Source organism: Narcine bancroftii, chromosome 6 (genome assembly GCF_036971445.1).
Source record: "Narcine bancroftii isolate sNarBan1 chromosome 6, sNarBan1.hap1, whole genome shotgun sequence".
Taxonomy (NCBI): Eukaryota; Metazoa; Chordata; class Chondrichthyes; order Torpediniformes; family Narcinidae; genus Narcine; species Narcine bancroftii.
In genome coordinates, this window is record NC_091474.1 from 33125588 (window position 1) to 33137424 (window position 11837).

At 38.8% G+C, this 11837-nt stretch overlaps 1 non-coding gene across 1 annotated transcript; it reads left to right on the forward strand.

Moving 5' to 3' along the window:
- Positions 1-2137: 2137 nt before the first annotated feature.
- Positions 2138-2243, forward strand: LOC138737815 (U6 spliceosomal RNA). Its single transcript, XR_011341257.1, has one exon. It is a non-coding gene; the product is annotated as a U6 spliceosomal RNA (small nuclear RNA).
- The last annotated feature ends 9594 nt before the right edge of the window (positions 2244-11837 follow it).

Consider the following 11837-nt stretch of genomic DNA (forward strand, 5'->3'; position numbering starts at 1 on the left):
CATCAACCAGTACAGGTCCTTAAGAAAAGGAGACTTGTTGTGGAGTACCTTTACTCTGATCTTCTTTGGCTTGGCTTCGCGGACGAAGATTTATGGAGGGGGTAAAAGTCCACGTCAGCTGCAGGCTCGATTGTGGCTGACAAGTCTGATGCGGGACAGGCAGACACGGAGGTAACTAACAAACATAGGATTAATTTTCATTAAAGAACTTGCAGTGGTGTGCCTCCTAGTGGCTTTCACTGCAGAGAAGACAGAGTTTCTGTAGCTTCTGCACTGAAACCTGGAAACCAGATGTTACAGTTCTTAAACTATTTCATGTTCTGTTGGATCTTTTCATGAGTTGGAAGGAAGAGTGGCCCCAGAAATTTAGATGTACAAGTCCAATGTATTTTCAGCATCAAGTTGTAATTTCCTTGTTGCGAGTGAAATGTAATTATAATAATTTCTGGGTCATTTCATTTTGGTCCAATATTTAGATTGTTCACTTTCAGTTGAATGAAGTGGATGAATAAGAACACAATTACAAAGTATAGATTTACAATGTAAAAAAAAAAATTAGTACAGGTCAAGTACCCCTTATCCATAATGTATGGCAGCAGAAGTGTTTTGGATTTTGGATTTTTTTTTTGGATTTTGGAACACCATTTAAAACATGCACTAATAAAAGGTACTTGCATTCCCATTACAATACAAATACTGACATATGCACAAATTAACTGAAGCAGACAGACTGTATATTGAAAAATTTACACTCATTAATACTTCTTACGCCTACTATGTCCCGTTCTCCCATATGGATTTTTGAACTCTTACTTATTATCTTATGGGACAACAGATGAAAAAGTTCTGGATTTTGGATAGTTTTGGATTTCGGGTATTCAGAAACGGGGTACTCAGCCTGTACAAAACAGGAGAGCACTGTTGTGGAGTCCATTCAAGGTCATGCTGGCTGTGCCTGTTGATGCATAATTTCACACTCTTGAACTTTCACTGCAATTGAAGGAGAGAGCAGAAAATTTGCTTGGGGAGTGATGGGCCCTTCAGTACTTTGTTGTCTTTCATGGGCAGTAGATGTAGCTAGAGTTCATTGATGGGGGAGAATTTTGCATGATGTTCTGGGGTGCATTCATTATGTTCTGCAGTTTCCTCTGATCTTGAGCAGAGTAGATTGCATACTAATCTGTGATGCACCCAGAAATGGTGCATTTGTAGGGACAATGAGGACTTGGTGAGCTTCTCTAGTCTTCATGGAAAGTGGTGACATTGGTGTACTTTCTTGACCATCTACATCAGGGCATTGGAAAAGATTCCTCTTAAGAACTTGAAGCTACCTACTCTTTCCACTTCAGCACCATTAATGTGGACAGGCGTGTAGTGTCTGACCCCTCTCATGAAGTCAACAATCACCTCCTTCATTGTTTTGATGAGAGAGAGAGAGAGAGAGAGAGAGAGAGAGAGCGCATATTAACTTAAAAAATACTTTCATCTGTTGTCTTCAGTTATGAATCAGAATTCATCATTATGAACGTCTCACGCAACTTTTTGTTTTGTGCCAGCATCATGAAACATTTATATAAACTACCTTACAAAACAAATTTCAAAATAGTGCTAGCAAAGACAAACTAAGGGATCTCTGGTCTTCATTGTTCATTCAGGAATCTGATGGCAGAGGGGAAGAAGCTGTTGTTGTGCCACTGAGTCGTTGTCTTCAGATTACTTCAGCTTTTTCCCCGATGGTAGCAGACTGAAGAGGGCATGACCTGGGTCATGGTGGTGGAGGGGGGGAGTGGGGTGGTCCTCGAGGATAGAGGCTACTATCTTAAGATGTTGCCTCTTGCCTGTAATCCAGTCAAAGTTAATATGTCTGCCAGGGCTCTAGCAATTTGTTCCCTATAACATGTTTGGATACTTTTGGCCCTTGGGAATTGGCTACCTTTATGTATTTTAGGATCTTCAGCACCTCTTTGTCATGTGGATCTCTCTCCAAGGCATTGATATTTACTTCCCCATGTTTCCTAGTTTACATGTCTTTCTTCATACAGTATATGTAGATGAGAAATGTAGGTGGTTAAGAGCATCACCCATCTCCTGTTCGTCCACACTTGCTCTTTTTTCCTCCTTGAAAGTATACTATCATGCTTGCTTCAGCAAGCACATATACTAAAATTGGATCAGTACAGAGAAGATTAGCTTGGCCCCTGTGCAAGGATGACAAGCAAATTCATGAAGCATTGCATATTTTAAAAAAAAATTAAAGAAAGTATACTATGATATCCCCTACACTACTCATTTTTTGCTTGGTTCCAACTAAAGTAGACCTGTTTTAATTGACCAGATCCTCAATATCTCTGGACATCCATCTTTCCCTCATCTTGCCATCTATGTCCTTTCCTCTAATAAGAATGAGCTTTCCCTCACTGTATTTTAAAAATCTCACACTTTCCAGACACCTCTTCATTTGCCAACAGCCGCTCCCAATCAATCCTCTCTGACACCAGAAAAATTTGCCTTGCCCCAATTAACCTGTGGTCCAATTCTATCTTTTTCCAGAACTATTTTAAAACTAATGGAGTTATGGTCACTGGCCCAAAGACTTCTCCTACTGAAACTTCAGACATTTGTCCCACCACTTTTCCTAAGAGAAGCTCCAGTGCTACCCCCTCTCTTGCTGGGCACCCATTTACTGAAATGACAGCCCTGCCCCTCTCTCAGCCACATTTCTGTTGTGGCTATAAAATGTCAGTCCCATGTATTTAATCATGCCCTGAGTTCATGCTATATGCCTGTTAGTCGTCTTGCATTAAAGTAAACAGTTTTACATCTTTATTAGTCAAATGTCTAAGCTGATTGCATTGCAAGTCTGATAGGTGTCTACACAATGGATTAAAGACGTACTGTATATTTCTGCATAATAAGCCTTTTCTTGAAACCTTCAAAAATCTCTCAAATATTGGGCTCAACATAAGCCAGATATACTTTGTAGACTTTAACTCCAAAAACCGCTGGATGCCAATTCGGCACTAAATTGAGCCTTTAAAACCAATTTGCCATATAAGTACATTTACATTTCAATTTTATTAAGGATAAATAAATGCTAAAATGAAAGTACAAACATTAAAATAAATGTTTTTTTTGGGAAAAGGTTAAATATTGTCTCCACGAGGTATGAACTATGTTCTGTATATATTACCAGCATATGCAAAATGTTGTCATGGGTTGAAAAATAAACTTTTCTATAGGAAAAAAATGTAGACCAGGAAATGCCCATTTATCAAGGGTAAATTGAAAACAACTACAATAAATGTTCATGCGAACAGTATATTAGAACTTAATTCTTATTGGGAAAAAAAAACACATTTCTTCTTTGGCTTGGCTTCGTGGACGAAGATTTATGGAGGGGTATGTCCACATCTGCTGCAGGCTCGTTGGTGACTGACAAGTCTGATGTGGGACAGGCAGGCGCGGTTGCAAGGGAAAATTGGTTGGTTGGGTGTTGGGTTTTTCCTCCTTTGTCTTTTCTCAGTGAGGTGGGCTCTGTGGCCTTCTTCAAAGGAGGTTGCTGCCCGCCGAACTGTGAGGCGCCAAGATGCACGTTTAGAGGCAATATCAGCCCACTGGCAGTGGTCAATGTGGCAGGCACCAAGAGATTTCTTTAAGCAGTCCTTGTACCTCCTCTTTGGTGCACCTCTGACTCAGTGGCCAGTGGAGAGCTCGCCTTATAACACGATCTTGGGAAGGCGATGGTCCTCCATTCTGGAGACGTGACCCACCCAGCACAGTTGGGTCTTCAGCAGCATGGATTCGATGCTTGCAGACTCTGCCAGCTCGAGTACTTCGATGTTGGTGATGAAGTCACTCCAATGAATGTTGAGGATGGAGCGGAGACAGTGCTGATGGAAGTGTTCTAGGAGCCGGAAGAGGACCCATGATTCGGAGCCGAACAGGAGTGTGGGTATGACAACGGCTCCATACACTTTGATCTTTGTGTGTTTCTTCAGGTGGTTGTTTTTCCAGACTCTTTTGTGTAGTCTTCCAAAGGCGCTATTTGCCTTGGCGAGTCTGTTGCCTATCTCGTTGTTGATCCTTGCATCAGATGAAATGGTGCAGCCGAGGTAGGTAAACTGGTTGACCGTTTTGAGTTTTGTGTGCCCGACGGAGATGTGGGGGTGCTGGTAGTCATGGTGGGGAGCTGGCTGATGGAGGACCTCAGTTTTCTTGAGGCTGACTTCCAGGTCAAACATTTTGGCAGTTTCCGCAAAACAGGACGTCATGCGCTGGAGAGCTGGCTCTGAATGGGGAAAAAACCACATTTAGAATCCTTCAAAATCACAATCGTCGTCTAAGGCTGAGCACATCCAGCAGGTCAACATTCAGGTCCCAGTCGGTATTTGATGAGGTGGCTTCAGCTTCATCATTAGTGTCCCACAATAAATCATCTTCTGTGCTATCAATTGCACAAGAGACACCGCACTTTTTAAATGATTTTAATTCAGTCTCTACTTTCACTTTATCCCATGCTTTGAGCACAAAGTCACACAGCACATCAAGTGATGCAGCTGGCATTGCTCCACCTATTGTGAAAGGTATTTCTGCCTTCGTCATCCATGTATTCCATTCTTCACATGGTCTTTAAATGGCTTGTTTAAGCAGACATTGATAAGTTCCAATATAGACGTCAGACCACCCGCTATAACCACCATATAAGTATTATTTAGTGCTAATCTACTTTTAGTCTTCTCAGTTAAGTGGCTGTGAAACATGTATCCCAGACCAGCAAACTTGTCTTTGCATAAACCACCTGGTTGCCTGTTCCACACATTGCCTATCCATTTTCATCTATCCATCCTTCATGAAAATCTACAAAAATACCTGCTGGAAATTTTTTAGGTTTAATTTTGCGCTTGAAGATTACCATGGGTCTTAACTTCATCCTGTCGACCATGCACTATAACACCACAGTAAACCTGGTCCTTTCATGGCCTGAACAGTTGGTTTGCACAGTTTTAACACCTTTCCATTCCACTGTTCTATTGCCTATCATGTCGAAATTCATGAAGGTTTCATCCATGTTTCCAATATTTGCCAATGCAAACTGCTGTTTCTACCGGTTATGTGTAATAAACTGGTGAAATCTTACAACTTTATAATCAAGATCTTTTGGTAGTTTCTAATCAATTTTTTTTTGGTCATACCAGATTTTTCCTGTTCATGAAATGGTTGCACCAGCCTACTGTAGCCTCAAAATCTTGCTGTGTGTGACTTTGCTCAATTCTGTGCAAATGATCTTAGCCACATGAAATAAAATATGTACCATTCTTGACTCTGTTCGCATACTCATTCTGTAATGTGATTTTCCAACTCTGGCCAATGAGTGATTCCTTTTCTCAAAGAAGATTGCCTTTTTGTTATTTTTCTTAAAGCCTCTTTCTTCCTCCAGTCTCTTGCGAACTTCTCACATACATCCAATTTTCTCGCAGCAGCTCAGTTGTTGGTTTTCTTGGCCATTTCTATTACTTTGAACACTAAAATTCACTTCATACTTTTGTCATTTTTCTGGAGCCTCCATGATAATAATCACCTATAGCCAATGCCCCACAGCTCAGTCATCACAATTTTTTGGGGGGGAGGGTGTTGTAGTGCCAGTTGATGAAGTAGACAGAGACGACGCGGTCAAAGAATATTCATGGCTTTTATTACAGAAACTTTGGTACAATAATGAAAGACAATGGGTGCATATACAGTTGTACCCCAGGGGAGTGTCCTTAACAGTAGAGATAATGCACTGCCAATGTTAGTACAGCAAGGCTCGCCAGAGGGGAGACAGGCAACTTAGCAGAGATTCACCACAGGGGTGACATATATGCCTGAAATATGATAAAACTATTAAAATGAGGCTGAGAAAGGAGACACGACTTGTACGCTGGTTGATTTATATGCCAAAATATACAGTAATTTTCTCCATTAAACTGGAGAAAATCAAATGCACATTAAATGAGTCCACCGTGTAATTTTTTTCATAAATGGCTAACCTTTAGGCATTATTTCTCTGAATTAAGAGTGCTTACAGAGTAAATGTTTGATTGCATGGTATTAGCATAATCTGTAATAGTCTGATGATACTGTCAGCAAATGAGCCAAGGAATTGAGTGGGTGGGGAGAAATGTTGAAGGAAGGGTGGGGGGGGGGGTGGGTGGGTGGGGAAAGAGTATGTGATTTTGTTTTTTTTATCTTTTTGCTACTTACTTTCATGTTCCAGTTATATTTATTTACTTTCAGATTCATGTACATGTGTCTTGGTTTTTCTGCCTTTTTTAAAAAAAAAAGGGAAAGGGCTGCATAACATAAGTCTGTATAATGTGAACAAAGTTGCTTTGATGTTCAATAAATTTATTTAGAAAAAAATAAATAGTTAATTCTATCAGACTTTCCATACTCTTTTGCCGCCTCTTTGACCTATCCACCAAACTTGCTCACTGTAAAATTTAAGTTCCCTAAGTATGTTCAATGTTGTTATGCTGGTTACATGATGATCCTGCAGCATCCACTGAGCAACTGAGATTCCTTTAACAAGCAAAATGACAAGGATTTTGACAATTCAGATCAATGAGAGAGAAAGAACACTAGATGTGAGAATAGTATGACTAAATTAGTGAATGTAAGATATAGATCAGTTATATTTAGATTCATAAGCAAGTTGGTTCTTTTTTACATTTTACTTGGTTGTATGATAGTGAAACCTTTATGGAATAGAATTAAGGAATTTTTAGAAGGCTTATTTAAATTTAAAATTTCACTTGACCCTAAGGTATTTTTATTGGGTTATATTAAAAAAAATTGAGTTTGGAATTAAAATTGGATGTTTCAAATTGCTTTTTTTGAGACTGGCATTAGCTGTGGCAAGAAAATGCTTGGCAGTTACTTGGAAAAATGAGATTAAGTATTGAAAATGAGGTATTGTATTCCACTGGAAAAGATAACATACAATTTATGTAATAATTATTCCTTTTTTGTTAATGTTTGGAGCCCGTAAATGAAATATATGCGTCTGAATTTGTAATGATTTTGTTTTTCCCCCACGGGTGCTGGGGTTGTGCCAAACCATGGCAATAGTTGAAGGTTGTTAAGTAAGTTGATCTCTTCTATTTTCTTTCTTTTGGGGTAGTTTAGAGGGGAGATGGGAGGGGTGGGCGGTTAGAATTGAGTGTGGGGGTTATAGGGGGTAAATATTATGTATCTATATGTATTTTGATTTGGATTGTAAGATTTTTGAAAAATAAATAATTTAAAAAAAGAGAGAACACTGCAAGGGTGCAAAAAGGTATTATTGAAGTGTAGTAAGTTACATGAAAGGTTGACAAAGTAGTGAACTAATTTGATTTAACTGTAATGATTTGTATTTGATAGCTTATTCCTTCCTCTTTTCTCCTTGCATTAGTTGCTTCCCGAGATACAATTTCATGAGCGATTTATTCACAAGGTATTTTTGAGTCCTGATGATTTGAGTATCTTTATTGTCTTTGAATGTCATCAGTAGATCCAGTTTTATTCTAATTTGGTCGTACTTGAATTGCTAAAAGTGGATGATACGGCGTGGACAGATAGCCACTAAAATCTAACTGTAGGATGTGCAATGGAGTGCTATCATTTTTATCAAAGATAGCACATCCAATTCTAGAAATTAATGATGAAATAGACAGTGTTGGTGCTCCAGCAAAGTTTTGTTAGAGGCCAAGTATTTGGAGGTTCCAAGTTCAATAAAAATGGAGTATCATTCTTCAATGTTTTCCTTTAGTTCCATTGGTTAATTAAATTTTCAGCTCGAGTGGAGTTAGGAGTGTGGGGATGAGGTTGCAGGGAAGAAGGGGCTGTAATGATAGTATGCGAAGGACAATGGTGATAGAACCTAAGGGTCATTTTCATTGAGGGGAAGGTACTGATATTGGCTGTTGTGAATTTGGAGATGATTTGTGTCAGGAGCTTGGTCAGGATTCAATTGGGGGATTGAATCTGCAGATTAAGAAGGGGTGGGGTCAGAAATAAGGAAAAGTTTAATGGAGAAAGGTGCATATAGTCATGATAGAATGTAATAGGTTCTTGAGGGAGACCTGCTGGGATAAGAATGCTTTAAGACTAATCTGGCGCTGCTGGCAAGCTTCCAATTTTTGATACCTTAAATAATGGCAAAATGAACAAAATACATTGTTGAGTGCTTCTACTGCATGATTGGCCTGTATCATCCATAGGCTACAGGTGTGTGAATATCAGAGGTAAATATTGGGCCCATTGTGTATGTTCTGATTATTTCACAGGAGAACATTGCACAGGAGCAGAAGGGACATCGTAGACTTAGTAAACCCACGTACATCCACATTTTTCTTCACTTGTTATTAAAATGTTATTATTTAATCCAACTTCTAAATGTTTCTCTCTCTCTCTCCATGTATTGTATGTCAATGTAATATAACACCATCTTATTTCTTTGAATGAGAAAAGATCACATGAAAACAAAATTATGAAATGAATAGATAAAACAGAGGCTGGAAATTTGTTTCCATTTGTCAAATGACAAGAACTAAAGGACATAGTCTCATTCCAAGGGAGAAGATTTAAGGAGATTGGGAGAATTGCTTTACCCAGAGAGTGGTGAATCTATGGAATTCTCTGCGCAGGGAAGCATTCTCTGCAACTTCTCCAGAGTAATCCTATTGTCCCAGTGATGTGGTAACCAGAATGGTGCACTGTCTTGGGTAAACTTGTACCTCTCATTTTGTTCGTTTTAGATTAGAAAGAAAATACACCCACACACTGAGAGCAGTTCAGTTTATACAAATGTTTATTACAAATTCAAAAGCTGATTTCAAACTACAATATGCAAGCCCTTCCCAACTATACTTATCAATGCCTGGTCTGGTCCCAACTGCCGAAGCGAGGCAACGACCGCACACTTGTAGTAGGTTGTCAGGGCGCCGGTAGCAGTTTCTCCACCTCCCCCGACCGGGACGTTGGCTGGACTCTAGAAGTTGTTGTTCTTGCTGAGAGATGTTGCCACCTCTCGGAGAGTCTCAAACTTCAGCAGTGGGACCATCGCTTATATTACCCAAAAACTGCTTAACCAAGCACCTATTCCCAGCACAGTAAGAAAGATAAGCGAGCAAGCTAGCATGCTTAGACTTCTATCGAATAACATAATTTTCAGATTATCACTTTGAATACAATGGTTTATTTTGCATCAAGGCTAGGCCTCTGACAGTCTGTGACCAAAACAAGCAGGAAGATTAAATGTTCTTGGTACACAGATGTCCTTTCATCAGATAACAACATCTCTGGCCCCTCGGTGGAATTTAGCTTGTGTCTGCTGATTCTTTAAAAAAAAACAAGCAGGTTCTCAACCTTGCAGAAGCAAAGACTGCAAAAGAAAAAAATATGGTTAGAATCTTCCATTACAGGCACAATTATTAAATTGTGGCTTCATAACACTGTCTACAATTCTAGCAAAAGCTCTCTACTCGGTCTTTTTGTATGCCTTCCTCCAATCTTTGGGGTGTGAGGACATACTCTAAGATCTCTCCTTTCCTCCACAAATCTCTATCTTCCCTCTTATTGCACATAATCTTGTTTTGTTACACTTCCCCAAATGCACTACATCGCATGTCTCTGGGAGAAGTTCTATTCACTGCTTTTCCGCCCAATTGATCAGAACACCTGCTGAAGTTAATCCCCTTCCTCCTCCCAATGCAGCACATGACCACCATCCACAAATTTTTCAGTGCCCTCCGTATTTTAGTCTAAATCACGAAGAACTTCAACAAAAAGAAAGTGTATAAGTATGGGGCACTGTAGAATCCCCTTCAATCATTGAAATGTTCTTCTTGCTTCTGAGCTAATTTCAAATCTCATTTGTCATCTTCCTTTATATTTTTTCATACAAGACTTGCCAAGAGCCTTGCTAAAGTCCATGTGAATTATATCAAATGCATTTTCCTCATCTCCTTTTATCTTAAACTGTCAATCAAGTTAGTCAGACATGACATTCCCTTAACAAAATCTTGCTAACTGACCTTGATTAATCTGTGGCTTTCTAAATGAAAGCTTTGACTGTCCTTCAGAAAATGATCCACCATTGAAAATCACTGGAGAAAAAAAAAGATATAGCTTAAAGGCATTAACACAATTCAATTCAGTTTTGTTTTGATTCCGCTGATATAATACTCACTAACCTTTAAAATAGCTGGACAAAATATCAATGAAACCTCTGAATATCAACAACAGGGCAAATAGCTGATTAAATTGATCATGTTTAATATGGAAACACTCCAAACTCTGAAAGGATTCTCTTCACTATCCATCACATAAAGATTTCTCACTATGAATGTTGCATAGCAACTTGTGCTTTTCATAAATATACTAAGACATGAGGATTGGGTTTTGGGGGGGGGGGAGGTGAAATGATGAAATCAAGGCACAAGAGGGAAGATGTAATGATTGTAGGTGACTTCAGGGAGCAGGATGGGGATGTGGTGGGTAAGAGCATTAAAAAAAAAAGTTCATCTGTGAAACCAATGCTTGAATCCTGGAAGGGTACCAGGAAAAGGGCTGGAAAAGTTCCTCATTTGGAAAAAAAGGAAAAAAATAATCGCTAGCTGTTTGTGAATACATCATTGTGCCAGGAATGCTTTTTTTTAGACTTAAGAACACAAGAGTATTGCAGTTTATTCTATATAATAAAGGTTATTCATTTTACTTCCATTGTATCTTGTTTGGCATTGATTCCATCTTGAAGTTTTGTTATAATTTATTAGAATTATTTAGCTGGATAAAAAATTTAGCTGGATAAAAGAGCATTTTCTTTTTTATTTAAAGGGAAGAGTTTAATTGAAGAAGGCTTTGGGCATTCAGCATTCTCACTGGCCATGGGAAGAATTTCTTCCTCAGCCTGGTGGTGCAGGGTCTGATACTCTTGTATCTCCTTCCCAGTGGGAGCAGCTGAAATATGCTGGGTGCAGGGTGGAAAGGGTCCTCAATGATTTTGTGTGCCCTCTTTAGACAATGACCAGAAAAGATGATGTACTAATATTTGAACAGATTTGCAAAAGCATGGATTTTGATTCCATTACATGTAGCAAGACATTAAAATGGTTTTGCTATTTTATTCTAAGATAAATTGCCAAGGTATTGGGAATTATGGATTAAGTTAATGACAGCATCCTCAGTGTAGAAATTATTTTGGCTCAGTAAGAATTCTTAATAACTGGTGTAGAATTTCAGACTGACACCCCAGTACAGTGACCTGATCTTTGATGTTGAATCACGAAGCATCAGGAGCTCAATTATTAAAGGCACAAAAATATAAATATACAAATTGAAGCAGGAGTAAGTTCCCTGAAACTTTGCCACCATTCAATAAGATCATAGTTGATTTAATTACAATCTCAGCTATGCAGTCTGCAGTCTTGTCTACCTCTAGCTCTCAGTCACTTGCTTCTCAAGACATGATCTACCTCCACCTTTAAATGTTGCCCGCCTATGTCTGAGGAAGAGAATTCCAATGAGTAGCAACCATCCATGTGAAAATATTTTGCTGCATCTTAGTATTAAATGGCCAATATTGTAAACATTGCTATCCATTCCAGATTTTACCATAAAATGAGACATTTTCTTGCGATCAAACCTGTGAAGAAAGCTTGTGTTTCAATGAATTATTATTCAAGAGATCAAAATATATTTTTCATGAAGATGAAAACATCCAATTCCAACTGTACAGGAAAGGAAAAAATATTACAATGCTGCAAATATTACAATGACCATAATTGGCCATTTTCACAGTGGCTGGACTCTGC